This window comes from Chiloscyllium plagiosum, chromosome 16 (assembly GCF_004010195.1).
Source record: "Chiloscyllium plagiosum isolate BGI_BamShark_2017 chromosome 16, ASM401019v2, whole genome shotgun sequence".
In the NCBI taxonomy this organism is placed as follows: Eukaryota; Metazoa; Chordata; class Chondrichthyes; order Orectolobiformes; family Hemiscylliidae; genus Chiloscyllium; species Chiloscyllium plagiosum.
Genome location: NC_057725.1, coordinates 338797 through 357068, shown reverse-complemented (window position 1 = coordinate 357068; position 18272 = coordinate 338797). Strand labels below are relative to the sequence as shown.

Here is an 18272-nt window from a genome sequence, read left to right as displayed (position 1 = left end):
CGGGTCAGGGGTCAGCAGTAATGAGGGCAGGGAGAGCTGCAGCATGGACCAGGTCCTTGAAGGTGACTTCGAAAGTTTCCTGCTCCTTTCACCTCCACATTCAAACAACCTCTCAACCAGACCCACTGGTAAAATGCAAGTCTCACAGGAAAGGTGGTGAACCAGTTCTGGAGTCATGACTGCTGCCTTTTCATAGCTCCCCCTGGATACTGTGAGACATAGGAACAGAAGTAGTCCACTCAGCTGATAGGTTCCACTCCACCCTTCGATGAGATCATGTCTGATCTGATAATCCAGAACTCTACTTTCCTGCCTTTTGATTCTCTTAACTCTTGATTCTCGTACTGTTTAAAAGTCTGTCTCTGTCAGCCTTTAATATACTTAATGACCTAGTTCTGACAGTCTGCTGTGGTCAAGAATTCCACAGACTCACTCCCCTCTGAGAGAAGAAATTTACCTCATCCCTGTCTTAAAAGTGCTACCCTTTATTCTGAGATTATGTCATCTTGTCCTAGATTCTCCTACAAGGGGAAACCTCTACATATCTCCCCTGTCAAGTCCCTTGAGAACCTTGTGCATTTCAGTAAGTTTGCTTATCATTCTGCAATCAGTACAGACTCAACCTTTTCTCTTAAAACAGTCCTTCCATATTTGGTATTAGCTGAGTGAACCTTCTCTGGACTGCCTCCAATGCCTGTCCTAAGACAAAAGGTCACAAAACTATTCACAGTGTTCCAGCTGGAGTGTGACTAGTGCCTTGCATAGTTTTAGCAGGACCTCTCTATTGTGATATCCCATTCCCTTTGAAATAAAGGCCAACATTCTATTTGCCTACTTGCTGAAGTAGGAAAACAAGATTTATGTGATTTATCCTTTAAATCCCTCTATGCTGTAGCTTTCTAAAGTCTTTTTCCATGTAAATAATATTCAGTCCTATTGTTCTCCCTTCCAAAATGAACAACTTCACATTTCCCTATATTATATTCCATCTACTAAATTCTTGACCACTTGTTTAACTTGTCTATATTTTCTGTAGGAGAAAGTGAGGACTGCAGATGCTGGAGATCAGGGCTGAAAAATGTGTTGCTGGAAAAGCGCAGCAGGTCTTATGCCCGAAATATCATTTCTTCTGCTCCTTGGATGCTGCCTGATCTGCTGCGCTTTTCCAGCAACACATTTTTCAGCTCTATATTTTCTGTAGACTCCTTGTGTCATCCTCACCAGTTGCCTTCCCACCTAATATGGTGTCATCCACAAACTTGGCTTTGGAAAATTAATTTCCCACCTCCAAGTCATTAATAATGTAAATTATTGTGGCCCAAGCATTGATCCCTGTGGCACACCACTAGTTACAAGTTACCATCCTGAAAATGCACCTACTATCCTAATTTTCTGCTTTCTATCAATGAGCTAATCCTCCATCCATACTCAGATACTTTTTCAAACACCATAGGCTCTTATCTTATTAAGTAACCTAATGTGTGGTACCTTATTAAACACTTCCTGAACATCTAAATGTATTAGTTCCAATGCTTCCCCTGTATCTACCTTGCTTGTTACTTTATTAAGGAATAAATGTGTCAGGCCTGATTTCTCTGTAATGAAGCCGTTTTGACTCTGTTTGATCATATTGTTTATTTCTACATGCTTTGCTACCACATTCTTTATAACATACTCTCAAATTTTCCCATACCAAATGCTAAACTCACTGGCCTTTCATCACCTGGATTTTGTCTCCTTCCCTTTTTAATAAAGATGTCACATCGGCAGTTTTCCAGTCATACAGTCATAGAGTCATAAAGATGTACAGAATGGAAAAAGACCCTTCGGTCCAACCCGTCCATGCCTACCAGATATCCCAACCCAGTCCAGTTCCACCTGCCAACACCCAGCCCACATCCCTCCAAACTCTTCCTATTCATATACCCATCCAAATGCCTTTTAAATGTTGCAATTGTACTAGCCTCCATCACTTCCTCTGGCAGCTCATTCCATACATGTACCACCCTCTGCATGAAAAAAGTTGCCCCTTGAATCTCTTTTATATCTGTCCCCTCTCACCCTAAACCTATGCCCTCTAGTTCTGGAGTCCCCGAGCCCAGGGAAAAGACTTTGTCTATTTATCCTATCCATGCCCCTCATAATTTTGTAAACCTCTATAAGGTCACCCCTCAGCCTCTGACGCTCCGGGGAAACAGCCCCAGCCTGTTCAGCCCTTCTTATAGCTCAAATCCTCCAATCCTGGCAATATCCTTGTAAATCTTTTCTGAACCCTTTCAAGTTTCACAACATCTTTCCGATAGGAAGGAGACCAGAACTGCACGCAATATTCCAAAAGTGGCCTCACCAATGTTCTGTACAGCTGCAACATGACCTCCCAACTCCTGTACTCAATACTCTGACCAATAAAGGAAAGCATACTAAACACCTTCTTCATTATCCTATCTACCTGTGACTCCACCTTCAAGGAGCTATGAACCTGCACTCCAAGGTCTCTTTGTTCAGCAACACTCCCTAGGATCTTACCATTAAGTGTATAAGTCCTGCTAAGATTTGCTTTTTCAAAATCCAACAACTTGCATTTATCTAAATTAAACTCTGTCTGCTACTCCTCAGCCCATTGGTCCATCTGATCAAGATCCCGTTGTAATCTGAGGTCTACTACACTTCCAATTTTGATGCCATCTGCAAGCTTTCTAACTGTACCATGCAAATTAGATTAGATTACATTACCCCTTACCTAGCATTACGGGCAATTTAGCATGGCCAATTCACCTGACCTGCACATCTTTGGACTGTGGGAGGAAACCGGAGCACCCGGAGGAAATCCATGCAAACACAGGGAGAACGTGCAAACTCCACACAGTCAGTCGCCTGAGGCGGGAATTGAACCCGGATCTCTGGTGCTGTGAGGCAGCAGTGCTAACCACTGTGCCACCGTGCCGCCCACCAATCCTTTGGGACTTTTCCAGAATCTTAGAATCCTGGAAGATTACTGCCAAAGCATCCAATATCTTGGCAGCTAGTTCCTCTAATATGCTTACAATCAGGTCCAGCCACTTTATTGGCCTTTAGCCCAGGATGTGGGTCAGCCACACCCAAATTGCAGCAGTCAGTGTACACAGAGATGCAACTATTTCCAGGCACACCATCACAATTGTCTTGAACTCGAGACATCAGAGTTTCTGATTGACTCAAGATTCAGACTTAAGGGTGGGGTGGGGGAAGGGGGACGTGGGAAAAGAGGGGGTGAGATGATGATAATGATGTTAACAGTGACAATGATAATTATAATGTTAATAACAACTTTACTGATTCTAAAGAGTGTGGAAGGAAGTAGAATCAAAGTTTGGAATAATGTAGAGCCAGTGGAGAGAAAACGTTTGGGGGTGGTAGTCTAATAAGGTTCATTAAAATCACGATGATGTAACTGAACACATGACTGTGACTTCAGTCATAGAGGAGATTCCAATTTAGAATGAGTACATGAAGAGGGAGGTCTCAGACCCTACACCAAAGAAACTGCTTGGAACAAATGGAAATAAAGGAATGCTATAGTGCATAAGAAGTTGAAGCACCTTTCTTCGAGCTAAGGAGCAAGCAGCCTCCTTACTAAGACAAGGTATGTCAGGATAGCCACAGCTCAGAGATCCTCCACACCATTATCTCAATGTGCAACTCATAGTATTGGCTTAAAGCAAAAGATAAAGTAACCTTTATAATGAGTTTTATCTAAGGTGTCACTCCAATGCAGTACTGAGAAGTGCTGCACTGTTGGTTGTGCACTTTTGGATGAAGCATTAAACCGAGGCCCTAACCATCCCTCAAAGGGGAACCCCAAATTTACTTACAGGAGAACTTTGAACAATGCTTACGTTCTGCCCAGTATCTGAGCCAATAGTTACCCATCCTTCAATTCAAAAAGAGAAGGTTAGTGACGAAGAAGCAGTGCTCCAAAAGCTTGTGTTTTTAAATAAACCTGTTGGACTATAACCTGGTGGAGAAAGTGAGGTCTGCAGATGCTGGAGATCAGAGCTGGAAATGTGTTGCTGGAAAAGCGCAGCAGGTCAGGCAGCATCCAGGGAACAGGAGAATCGACGTTTTGGGCATAAGCCCTTCTTCAGGATTCCTGAAGAAGGGCTTATGCCCGAAACGTTGATTCTCCTGTTCCCTGGATGCTGCCTGACCTGCTGTGCTTTTCCAGCAACACATTTCCAGGACTATAACCTGGTGTCATGTGACTTCTGACCTTGTCCATCCCAGTCCAACATCAGCAGATCCATATCATCAAAAAAAGAAAGGCCATTATCTCTTTGCTCTTCATGGGTTCTTGCTGTACGTAGGTCAGCTATTGTACTTCCAACAGTAATGACTTTGGGATGAATTTTAATTTTAACAATGTACCATGAGGGGTGGGTGGGAGAGGTTTGAACTCTCAGCAGAACTGTGTGGGAGGGTTGGCGATCCCAGGACAGGGGAAATCCTGAGATCAAAGGCTTGTTGGGGAGAGGAGGGTGGGGATCCTCAAGATCAGAGTCTCAGGGTGTTTTGGAAGCCTCGTCAAAAGTGTATGCACTGATCAGAATGGGGGAGAGGTCACTGATCCTCAGCACTGCACATGCAGCTGGATCCACCAAATTAACAAAAAAAAACATTCCCCCGGGTCTGACTGTCCTGGTCTGGCTTTCCCAGGATTTGGAAAACTGACTGTATTCAGTCAAATATCCAATGGGGAGTATTGCAGAGGGTCAATACCTCATGTTAATATTGAAAGAGCCAATCTGTCTCCTTGGGTAGATTGGTCACCCTTCCATTGACCAATCCCTGTTTAAATCAGAAACATACACTTTGGGGTCAGATTTACAGAAATCTACCTGTCTTACAGGTTTAAACATCTGCACTACCTGTCAAATGTACAGGATGGGCTGCAAAATATTTTGGTATTTTCTGAGAATGGAAGAGGTGCTTTATACATGAAAATCTTTATTTTCTTCCAACACATTCAGCATTTAGCATTGTAAAACCAGCAGCTGTGAATTACTCATCAACCCTTTCTCACTCAATGACCCGTCAGACTGTGTGTCCCATTCTGTCCCCTCCAGTGGTAACACAATGCCAAACCAGAAGCTTAAAGTCAGGACTAACCTTTGAACAGGCTTTTCTTAAAGACAGAACAGTCCATAAACATTTCCTCCTCTATATCACATCCAATAGAGAATCTTGCTAACACTGATGTAGATTGACAGTTCACAATCAGGCCATTCAGTACAAGTGCTCTGTTCCAGTTTTTCTGGTGCACCAAGTCTCCTCATTCCCTCCTCTTCAAACCTGATCTTCAGAACCAGTAGCTTCCCCATTGGATATGTGCCAGCTCCCAACCTTTTCATTTGCACAGTCAGCATGGAACAAAGTAAGCCCTTTCTCATAAATATATTTGTGAGCAAGTTTATTGCCAGTATCACAGAATAAAACTGCTGAATAATAAAGGAAATGTTGCAGAAGCTGTTTTTGAGTGGAATAAGTTATGACTCTGACACGAGGTATCGTGCCTGGCAGGCTTTGATACTTATTAAGGTGAATAATAGCTGTGCAGGTCCTATCCTCCACGTTGAACTATCAAGTAATTAGTTCCAAGAATTGGCTTGTCTGATTCTGCTTTCCTCCCCAAATACAGTTAATGGCAGTTAAGTGGGGCAAGATTAATAGGACTAGTCACTTAATCGGGGAATGCTTTCCCCATTGATTGCTGAGGTGTTTAAATCAATCCTGCTGGGCTTGTTTAATGGGGACAATTTGATAAATGAGAATTTCATTTCTGTTCATGCTTGGAAATTAATAGGTTTTAACTGTTCATTTAAAGCTGGAACAATCCATTGAGCTTGACTACCTTTGGCTTTATTCGGGTCAATTAACATTTTGTTTTGTGTATGACTCAAGTGTCTTTATAAGAGATCAGTGCAGTTCTAAAGTGCCTACCCAAAATTTACCAACTTGTTTTATGTGTGACAATCTGCATTTAGGTAGCACCTTCACCATGAGGAACCATCTAGTGTTGCTACACAATTCGACCTTAAATAGGCTTTACGGCAAGAATTTCGGTAGGTAACAAGAGCTACCATTAGAGAGTAGAAAGGTCATCAACAGTATCATAGAGTCATAAATCTACAGAAAAGGCCCTTTAGCCTGTTAAGTCTGCACAGATCAAAAACAACCACCTAGTCATTCTAATCCACTTCCCAGCGCTTAGTCTATAACTATATATGCCTTGGCATCACAAGTGTTTACTAAATACTTCTTTAAAGTTATGAAGGTTTCTACCTCTGCCAAATAAAAACTGAAAGAACTCAGATGCTGAAAATCAGAAACAAAAACAGAAATTGCTGGAAAAGCTCAACAGGTTGGGCAGCATCTATGGAGAGAAATCAGAGTTAATGTTTCAAGTCCAGTGACCCTTCCTTAGAACTGAAGAGGGCTCAGTGGGCTGAAACATTAACCCTGCTTTCTCTCCACAGATGCTGCCCAACCTGTTGAGCTTTTACAATAATCTCTATTGGTTTCCATCTCTACCATCTTTACAGGGAGGGAGTTCCAGATTCTCACCACCTTCTCGGTGAAAACATTTTTCCTCACACCTCATCTAAAACTCCTGCCCCTTCCATTGAAGGAAAACACTTCTTCCTGTCTAAGAGGAAGTGAGGACTGCAGATGTTGGAGATTAGAATTGAGAGTGTGGTGCTGGAAATGCACAGTAGGTCAGGCCAGGAGGAGCAGGAGAATTGACATTTCGTGCATAAGCTCCTCATTCCTGATGAATGGCTTATGCTCGAAACGTCCACTCTCCTGCTCCTCGGATGCTGCCTGACTGGCTGTGCTTTTCCAGCCCCACACTCTTGACTTTCTTCCTGTCTTCCCTCCCTATGCTCCTCATCATTTTGTACATCATGCTCCCTTTCAATCTCCTCTGCTCTAAAGAAAACAACCTTAGATTGAAACTCTCCAGCTTGGCAACATCCTGGTCAATCTCCTTTGCACCCTCTCCAATGCTATCACATCCCTCCTCCATGATGAATTCCAGAACTGCACACAATACTTTCGCTGTGGACCAACCAATATTTCATACAGTTCCAGCATCACCTCTCTGTTCTTAAACTCTACGCCGCAACTAATAAAGGCAAGTATTCCAAATTCCTTCTTAACCAGCTTATTCACCTGTCATGATATTTAATGAGATCATTATACACGCATCTCTCTGATCCTTGGTGCTTCTTAGGGTCCTATTGTTCCTCATGGATTCCCTTGCCTTGCTTGTCCTGTTCAAGTGCATCACCTCACACTTATCCACCTTGAATTCCATTCGCCACTGATTAGCCCATCTGACTAGCTTGTCTAAGGTTATCTTCCTCACTATATACTGTATTAGATTAGATTAGACTAGTTACAGTGTGGAAACAGGCCTTTCAGCCCAACAAGTCCACACCGACCCGCCGAAGCGTATACCACCCAGACCCATACTCCTACGTTTACCCCTTCACCTAACACTCCGGGCAATTTAGCATGGCCAATTCACCTAACCTGCACATTTTTGAATTGTGGGAGGAAACCGGAGCACCCGGAGGAAACCCACGCAGACACGGGGAGAATGTGCAAACTCTACACAGAGAGTCGCCTGAGGCGGGAGAGTTGAACCCGGGTCTCTGGCGCTGTGAGGCAGCAGTGCTAACCACTGTGCCACCATGCCGCCCAACAATTTTTGGATCATCAACAAACTTCCTGATTAACCCTCATATTTTCAAAAACCGAAGTTGCTGGAAAAGCTGAGCACGTGTGGCAGCATCAGAGTTAACATTTTGGGTCCAGCAACCCTTCCTCAGATGCCACAAGAACTGCTGAGCTTTCCCAACAACTTGTTTTGGCTCCTAATTTACAGCATCTGCAGTTCTTTCTTTTTTTTCTCATATATTCACGTCTGAATCATTTATATAAATTACAAATAGCAAAGGCCCCAACACTGACCCTTGTGTGCCCCCACTGGATTCCAATTGTAAACACATCCCTCAACCATCATGTTCTGCTTCCTGCCACATAACCAATTCTAGATCCACCTGGTCACCTCTTTGAAAGATTCAATCAAGTTGATCAGACATGATCTCCCCTTATTAAAACCTTGCTGAGTGTTCTTGATTAATCCCTGCCTTTCCAAGTGTAGATTAATTCTGTCCCCACCACTGAGGTTAGACCAACTGGCCTGTAATCTCCTGTTTATCCATTGCTCCTTCTTGAATTATAGTACATTGGCTGTCTTCCAGGCTCTGGTACCTGCCATATGCCCCGAGTGAATGTATTTGCAAATGTTCCTGCTATTTCCTCTCTTGTTTCATTCAATAACTCGGGATTTATTTCTTCCGGTCCTGGTGATTGACCTATGGAGTGCCAGACCACACAGAAGCTCAGCTTTGTCTACACTAATTTCTCTCATTGTATCAAAGACCTTCTGCCTGGTTTTCACACCCATATTGTCCCTCTCACTAGTGAACATCAACATAAAGTATTCATTTAGAATGCTCCGTATATTCTCTGTCTCCACCAACAAATTGCTGCCATAGTCCTTAATGGGCCCTACTCTTTCCCTCATTACCCTTATACCCTTAACGTAGCTCTAAAACCAGTTTGGATTTTCCTTTATTTTACCTGCAGTATCCTTCCATAGCCCCTTTCAGCTCTCCCAATCTTATTTTTAGTTTCTTTTTGCAAATTCTACACTCCTCCAGGGGTTTCTGCTGTTTTGAGTCCTCAAGATCTGCCAGAAGTCTCCCTTTGTCTCTAAAGAGAATCTGAATGAGAAAAATCAGCACGTTTACTTAATTGTTGGAGACTGTAACGAAATGCACAAATCTCTAGAATGTTTAATAAATCCCCATCAAATGGTTTTGGATGAGGGTTAGACTGTAAAATAAAGAGGTGGTAAGACGCCTCTCCCCACAGAGGTGAAGAATTAAGGAATAAAATTTATCCAGTCGCCCAAAGAAAGAATCAAAGATAACATTTCAGATTTTATCACTTTTACCGGAACAATCAAACTAAAACAACAAATTAAACATAAATCGAAATTAAATTGAAGAGTTCCAGTCATTTCACTTTGAGGGTTTAGTCACCAAGTTCCAGAATACTGCAGTTTTTCTGAAAGTAGGTTTGCTCAGTTTAGTTTCTGCACAAACCCCTCTCAGCTTCACTCACAGACACAGCCTTTTTGTTATTTCTTCCCCCATGTACATGATGACTTTCCTCTCTTCTTTAGTCTGCTTGGTCCAAAACTGCAGAGCCTGCAATATTTCTCATGGACATCTTTTGTCTATTTTCTGTTTCCCTAGAAACCTGAAGTCACAGCCTGGTTCTCTGAAAATGAAAATCAATGTCCATTCACAGAAGCTGAAGTCTAGGTGTTCTTTTCAGTTAGGAACTGTTAAAAAATAAAAGTTTTGAAGCCTGATTAAATGCATCAAGTAAACATTCACAAGCCACCTGTGCAGGCTCCCCCACATGTCCCTATTGGTTGAGGAAACTATTGAATTAATCACATCTTGGCCAAACCCTATCTGACCACTGAGAAAGATAAAATAGTCTTACAGGGGTTTCAGGCAGGTTCTCGGGAATGATACCAAGGTTTAAAAAGTTAAATTAGAAATAAATATAAAAATTGGCTTCTATTTTAGAAGGAGAGTTGTAATCACCCCTCCACCTCTGTGACATTCTCTCCTGATTAGCAACACCTCAATGCTCAAATTTCTTTCTTTGTTTAAAAACTCTTCATTGTCTCATCCCTACAGACTCCTGCAGTCCAACAACTGCACTCTTCCAAATTTAGCCTCGACTGCATCTCCAATTCTATTTGCTTCACCTTTGCAAGCCTTGTGGGACATTGGGACCAGTTCTGGGGAAAGTGGGATGATTACAAATTGGATGGCCTACACCTGAACAGACTGGAACTAAAGTCCTTGGGGGAGTTTTTGCTACTGCTATTGGGGAGGTTTTAAACTAATGTGGCAGGGAGCTGGGAACCAGAAGAGAAAACAAGTCGGCAGCGAGGTGGAGACTGGAGACTGTAAGAATTATGAAGATAACATTAATAAAGGGAAGAGTAGACAGAGAGCAGGTGAATGCAAAAGAACTGGCAGCCGGAAGTACATACACATTAATGCAAGGAGTATAGTGGGTAAGGCAGATGAACTTAGGGCTTGAATTGGTGCCTGGGAGTATGACGTTATTGCGATCACAGAGACTTGGTTGAAGGAAGGGCATGATTGACAACTAAATGTTCCAGGATATAGATTCTTCAGACAGGACAGGGAGGGAAGTAAAAGAGGGGGTGGAGTTGCATTGCTGGTCAGGGATGATATTACGGCTGTGCTAAAGGAGGACAATATGGAGGTCTTGGGCAGTGAGGCATTATGGGTGGAGCTGAGAAATAAGAAGGGTGCAGTTACATTATTGGGGCTGTATTACAGGCCTCCCAACAGTGAGTGGGAGGTAGAAGAACAAATAGGTAAATAGATTATGGAAAGATGTAGAGGCAACAGGATGGTGGTGATGGGAGATTTTAATTTTCCCAACATTGATTGGGATAGACTTAGTGTCAGAAGTCTAGATGGGGTAGAATCTGTAAGAAGCGTCCAGGAAAGTTTTCCAGAGCAGTATGTCAATAGTCAGACGAGGGACCTGGTGTTGGAGAATGAGACAGGCCAGGTGGTAGAAGTTGCAGTGGGGGATTTCTTTGTGAATAGTGACCACAATTCTGTAAGTTTTAGAATACTCGTAGACAAAGATGAGAGTGGTCCTCAGGGAAGAGTACTAAATTGGGCCAAGATCATTTGTATCAAAATTCGCCAGGAGCTGGGAAATGTGGATTGGCAGCAGCTCTTTGAAGGGAATAGACAATAGACAACAGACAATAGGTGCAGGAGTAGGCCATTCTGCTCTTCGAGTCTGCACCACCATTCATTATGATCATGGCTGATCATCCTCAGTCAGTATCCTGTTCCTGCCTTATCCCCATAACCCTTGATCCCACTATCCTTAAGAGCTCTATCCAACTCTTTCTTGAAAGTATCCAGAGACTTGACCTCCACTGCCCTCTGGGGCAGAGCATTCCATACACCCACCACTCTCTGGGTGAAGAAGTTTCTCCTCAACTCTGTTCTAATTGGCCTACCGCTTAGTTTTAAACTGTGCCCTCTGGTCGGGACTCACCCATCAGCAGAAACATGCTTCCTGCCTCCAGAGTGTCCAATCCTTTAATAATCTTATACGTCTGAATCAGATCCCCTCTCAGCCTTCTAAACTCAAGCGAATACAAGCCCAGTTGCTCCAATCTTTCAACATAAGATAGTCCCGCCATTCCGGGAATTGACATCTGATACGTGGGAGGCTTTCAAAGATCTTTTGAAGATAGTGCAGGATTGGCATGTCCCTTTGAAAACAAGGGATAGGAAGGGCAAGATTCGTGAACCATGGATGACAGGAGAAATCGTGCATCTAGCCAAGAGGAAAAAGGAAGCGTACATAAGGTCCAGGCAGATCAGAACAGAAGGGCCTTGGACGAATATCGGGACAGTAGGACAAATCTTAAATGAGGAATCAAGTGGGCTAAAAGGAGTCATGAAATAACATTAGTGAGCAGAACTAAGGACAATTCCAAGGCCTTTTATTTATATATAAGAAGCAAAAGGGTAACTAGAGAATGGATTGGTCCACTAAAGGATAAAAAGGAAGGTTGTGTGTCGAACCTGAGAAAATGGGTGAGATTCTCAATGATTACTTTGCATCAGTGTTCACTGAGGAGAGGGACATGATGAATGTTGAGATTAGAGATGGAAGTTTGTTTACTCTGGATTGCATTGACATAAGGAGAGAAGATGTGTTGGGTAGGCTAAAGGATATTAAGGTGGACAAATCCCCAGGACCGGATGGGATGTATCCCAGGTTGCTGAGGGAGGCAAGCGAGGAAATAGCTGGGGCCCTGACAGATATCTTTGTGGCATTCTTAAATATAGGTGAGGTCCTGGAGCACTGGAGGGTTGCTCATGTTGTCCCCCCATACAAGTAGGGTAGTAGGGATATTCCAGGTAATTACAGACTAGTGAGTCTGACATCAGTGGTGGGAAAGTTGCTGGAGAAGGTACTGAGGGATAAAATCTATTTATATTTGGAAAAGAATGAACTTATCAGTGATAGGCAACATGGTTTTGTGCAGGTGCCTTTCCAAATTAATAGAGTTCTTGAGAAAATGACCAGTTGATAAATGAAGGAAGGGCTGCAGGTATCATATATATGGACTTTAGTAAGGCATTTGATAAGGTTCCCCATGGTACACTAATGGAGAAAGTGAAGTCACATGGTGTGCAGGATGTTCTAGCTAGTTGGATAAAGAACTGGTTGAGCAATAGGAGACAGAGAGTAGTAGTTGAAGGGAGTTTCTCGAAATGGAGAAAGGTGACCAGTGGTGTTCCACAGAGGTCAGTGTTGGGGTCACTGTTGTTTGTGATATACATAAATGATCTGGAAGAGGGCATTGGTGGACTGATCAGCAAGTTTGCAGATGACACGAAGATTGGTGGAGTAGCAGAAAGCATAGGGGATTGTCAAAGAATACAAGAGAATATAGACAGAATTGGGCAGAGAGGTGGCAGATGGAGTTCAATCCAGGCAAATGTGAGGTGATGTATTTTGGGAAATCTAATTCTAGAACTAACTATACTGTAAAAGGAAGATCCTTGGGAAAAGTTGATGAGCAGAGAGGTCTGGGAGTTCAGGTCCATTGTACCCTGAAGGTTGCTGCACAGGTGGATTGAATGGTCAAGAAGGCATTTAGTATGCTTCGAGGAGAAAGTGAGGTCTGCAGATGCTGGAGATCAAAGTTGAAACTTGATTGCTGGAACAGCACAGCAGGTCAGGCAGCATCCAGGGAACAGGAGATTCGACGTTTCGGGCACAGGCCCTTCTTCAGGAATGAGCAGAAGAAGGGCCTGTGCCCGAAACGTCGAATCTCCTGTTCCCTGGATGCTGCCTGACCTGCTGTGCTGTTCCAGCAATAAAGTTTCAACATTTAGTATGCTTGCCTTCATTGAACGGGGTATTGAGTATAACAGCTCAGGTCATGTTAAAATTGTGCACGATGTTGGTTTGGCCGCATTTGGAACACTGTGTACAGTTCTCATTCAATATTACAAAAAGAATGTGGGCACTTTGGAGAGGGTGCAGAGAACGTTTACGAGGATGTTGCCTGGTATGGAATGTGTTAGCTATGAAGGGAGGTTGAGTAGGTTAGGATTGTTTTTATTAGAAAAAAGGAGATTGGGGGAGGAACCTGATTGAGATCTACAAAATCATGAAGGATATAGTCCAGATTGATAGTGATAAGCTTTTTCCCAGGATGAGGGATTCAATAACGAGAGGTCACATGTTCAAGGTGAGAGGTGAAAAGGTTAAGGGGGATAATACTTTATACAGAGGGTGGTAGGTGCCTGGAACGCGTTGCCAGCAGAGGTAGTAGAGGTTAAGGTACATCTGGACAGATGCATGAGTAAGTGAAGAGCCGAGGGACACAGATCATTAGGAATTGTACATACTTCTTTGACCAACTCAATGGTCCCCTGCCCTAAATCCTTGAGGTAACTTCATGTCAATTATTGAGAAGTACAAGCCCTTCCCACCTCTACCGACAACAAACATTCCTTGTTGACATTGTCTGTGAACGTGGGGAGTGAGACACAAAACGAAAGATTGACCATGGTTGCGGTGAAAGAGTTAAAAACCATGAAATCTGGTTCAATTCCTGGAAGCTTGGAATGGGTTGAGGATTTATGTTGAAGAGCGTGTGCAACCTTGGGATGTGAGTCTGAGGCTTGCACCATTGTTGAGTGAGTGAGGGTATGGTTAGCAATGTGAATCCTGGGTAGACAGTCTGATTGACAGAGATTGATGACTGGTGAGGGATTGGTGGGTGAGCAGTGGCTGAGATTAGTGTGGTAGTTGAAGGATATAGCATTGAAGGTGCCTTTGCTGACCTTGATCACTTGTGTGAAGTCATTGAATTTTTTGTGTTACCCCACCCAAGGCTTGAGTCCTGACTTTGTACTCCTTGGCTATCTGCTCCCATTGTCCTGTAATCATGTGTCCTGAGGAACTCCTGGGGCCCCTGCATTCCAGCTCCTTCACCATAGCCCCCAGAACAGCATCTGGAAAACCCTCATTGTGCTTTCCCACACTGTTCTCTTTAGTCAGATTCACTTTCAGCGTCACTGCCGGCACCTGCTCCAGCTACAGGGAACCTCTCCTTTAACTACTGATTTTAAAAGTGCTGGAAAGTTTGGCTTTAATCCCCCCTTGCTGCAGCGTACAGACAATAAACAGCACAGCTCGCAGTGAGTGGACAACACACAGTACAAAGTTAGAACATGCTCTTTGTATTTCGGCAATAGCATCATAAAATTTTACAGTGCAGAAAGAGTCCATTCAACCCATTGTATCTGTACCAGCTCCCGAAAAAGCGACCCAACTAGTCCCATTCTCCAGCCCTAAATTCATAGCCCTCTACCTTCATCCCTTTCAAATATATATCCAACTCTCTTTTGAAACCTCCTATGGTATCCACCTCCACTACTCTCCCAAGTGGCACATTCCAAATCCGAACAACACTGTGTAAAGAAATGTAATTCAAGATGGCGGCAGACATGGCCACCGCAGCCCAGGGTCTCACGGTGAGCAGGTCATATTCAGGCTGAACCTGTCTACTCAAGGCCTGATGCATTCTTTTCCTCTCTTTCCTTTTTATCTTTTTTTTCCTTTATCTATTCTTCATCTTCCTGACATTGTGGGGAGGTTTCCCCTCATTTTGTCTGAAATTCAGATATCTACCACTGACAGGTTAGAATTTCCATCAGACCTACCAAGCCAGAAATTCCACTCTAGTAATTTGTCATTGATTTTACAACAGAGTAATGACTTGCCGGGTAAACTCAACACAAATCAGTTCAGAACAAATCAGCTAGTCAAACTGAACTATTGAAATATTTACTTGACATTGTCTTGAATATCAATTCTGTTCTTTTGACAGCTTTGTGTCAACAGAATTCCTCAATATGGTCAGAAGTCGGAACATCTCAGCACAGAATGATATGAACGCTGTAAGCAAGAAGCAATGAGGTTTGACAAAGTTCATTGGAAAGGGATTAGGTGTGAGGTTGTTATATTTCAAAGGAACAAGTCAACGTTCATCAAAACTTTAAAATAAATGTCAAATCCTGAATTTCTCAGCACTTCTGTCATAACAATGCTTTGTTCAATAAGTACTCCGGGTTGAGTTAAATAGCATAGACCAGGCCAATGGACTGAGGAGTGGCCAGTGGAGTTTAATTTAAATAAACGTGAGGTGCTGCATTTTGGAAAGGCAAATCACAGCAGGATCCATACACTCAATGGTAAGGTCCTGGGAAGTGTTGCTGAATAAAGAGACCTTGGATTGCAGGGTCATAGTTCCTTGAAAGTGGAGTTACAGGTAGATAGGACAGTGAAAAAGGTGTTTGGTATGCTTTCCTTTATTGGTCAGAGTATTGAGTTTAGGACTTGGGAGGTCATGTTGCAGCTGTACAGGACATTGGTTAGGCCACGTTGGAATATTGTGTGCAATTCTGGTCTCTTCCTATTGGAAAGATACTGTGAAATTTGAAAGGGTTCAGAAAAGATTTACAAGGATGTTGCCAGGGTTGGAGGATTTGAGCTACAGGGAGAGGCTGAACAGGCTGGGGCTGTTTTCCCTAGAGCATTGGAGGCTGAGGGGTGACCTTATAGAGGTTTATAAAATCATGAGGGGTATGGATAGGATAAATAGACAAAGTCTTTTCCCTGGTGTGGGGGAGTCCAGAACTAGAGGGCATAGGTTTTAGGTGAGAGAGGAAAGATATAAAAGGGACTTCAGGGGCAACGTTTCACACAGAGATTGGTGCATGTATGGAGTGAACTGCCACAGAAAGTGGTGGAAGCTTAAAGGCATCTGCATGGGTATATGGAACAGAAGGATTGGGACAGATATGGGCCAAGTGCTGGCAAATGGGACTAGATTAATTTAGGATATCTGATCAGCATGGACGAGTTGGACTGAAGCATCTGTTTTCACCTCCATAGCCTGGGATCGATTACTTTAATGGGAATTATGACTGTGAAGATCTAAAGGTAACCATGACTTATCTCAATTCGAGGACTGCACAATACTGCAGCAATATAAGCGATAATACCCAAATGAGCATTTGACTTTCATAAATCCAAATTATTCAAAACTACAGCCCCATTAAAATATTAATTTTCAGTGTAATTATTTTCCTATTTATGGAGTATACATTACTGCCACTACAGTAACTTTCTCATTAAAAGATGTCATGGGAATAATTAGGCTCTGATGAAAAGCAGCTCGTACTTCACCTGCTCAGTTTACTGTGCTTCCCAAATGAGCATATGAGGGTTCAATATACACAGATATGTGGGTTACTGTACCACTGGATAGCTCGGGGGAAATTTAAGGACCCAAATAGTTAAATTGCCAATCAAACATGAGAAATTAAGGCACCAAAAACCTGCTAACAAACTCAATTATCAGTAAAGAAACTAAATAATATAGCCAACACTGTCACCCCACTCAAGAAATTAATATCTTTTGAAGTGTAGAAGCACTGCTGGATAGACCACTATGTCGATACAACGAGTTTCTATAAAAACAATGCAATAAATGTTTGAATTGAAATGCAATCGTGTCCAAATGTCTTCTTGGTCTGCATTAGTCATATGATCTCCACCATGAGGGATCCTGCAGACAGCCATTTCACAGAGCCTGCAATAAATAATGCTTTCTGAATGGCCTGATATCCAACGTGCTCAGAACAATAAGTACCTGAAAGTATGCTCTTCATTGATACTAAGGGATAAATATCATACATTTCACTCAAAGTACTCCCTTGTTTTGCTTCAAATGCCAGCTTCATTTAGTCCAACTAAGAGGATGGATGAGAAACAAACACAAACAAAAGCAGAAATTTCTGGAGAAACTCAGCAAGTCTGGCAACATCTGCGGACAGAAAGTAGAGTTAATGTTTCGAGTCCATTGACCCTTTTGCAGAATCAAATCATTCGCTTCTTTTCAGCCTTGAACTCCACTCGTTGCTTCTCCACCCATTTCAATAAAACTTTTCTTACACCCTTTTGAAATCCTACATGATCAATCTCACATCAATATCATAGCTTTATCCAGAAATATGGAAATTATGCTCCAAATAGCCTTACTTCAGTTGTGGATAAAGTGTTGGAAAAGGTTATAAGAGATAGGATTTATAATCATCTAGAGATGAATAAATTGATTAGGGATAACCAACACCATTTTGTGAAGGGTAGGTCGTGCCTCACAAACCTTATTGAGTTCTTTGAGGAGGTGACCAAACAGGTAGATGAGGGTAAAGTGGTTGATGTGGTGAATATGAATTTCAGTAAGGAGTTTGATAAGGTTCCCCATGGTAAGCTATTGTACAAAATACAGAGGCATGGGATTGAAGGTGATTTTGTAGTTTGGATCAGAAATTGGCTAGCTGAAAGAAGACAGAGGGTGGTAGTTGATGGGAAATGTTCATCCTGGAGTTCAGTTACTAGTGGTGTGCTGCAAGGATCTGTTTTGAGGCCACTGCTGTTTGTCATTTTTATAAATGATCCAGATGAGGGTGTAGAAGGATGGGTTAGTAAATTTGCAGATGCCACTAAGGTCGGTAGAATTGTGGATAGTGCCAAAGGATGTTGCAGGTTACAGAGGGAAATGGATAAGCTGCAGAGCTGGACTGAGAGGTAGTAAATAGAGGTTAATGTGGAAAAGTGTGAGGTGATTCACTTAAGAAGGAGCAACAGGAATGCAGAGTACTGGGCTAATGGTAAGATTCTTTTAATTGTAGATGAGCGGAGAGATATCGATGTCCAGGTACATAGGTCCCTGAAAGTTGCCATCCAGGTTAATAGGGCTGTTAAGAAGGCATACGATGTGTTAACTTTTATTGGTAGAAGGATTGAGCTTCGGAGCCACGAGGTCATGCTGCAGCTGTACAAAACTCTGGTGCGGCCACACTTGGAGTACTGTGTACAGTTCTGGTCACTGCATTACAGGAAGGATGTGGAAGTTTTGGAAAGGGTGCAGAGGAGATTTACCAGGATGTTGTCTGGTATGGAGGGAAGGTCTTATGAGGAAAGGC

At 42.7% G+C, this 18272-nt stretch overlaps 1 protein-coding gene across 1 annotated transcript in view; it reads right to left on the bottom strand.

Annotated features, from left to right (window-relative positions):
- LOC122557603 (SH3 and multiple ankyrin repeat domains protein 3-like) overlaps positions 1–18272 on the bottom strand; it is a 338880-nt gene that overhangs the window by 148867 nt on the left and 171741 nt on the right. The gene's annotated exons all lie outside the window — the stretch shown is intronic.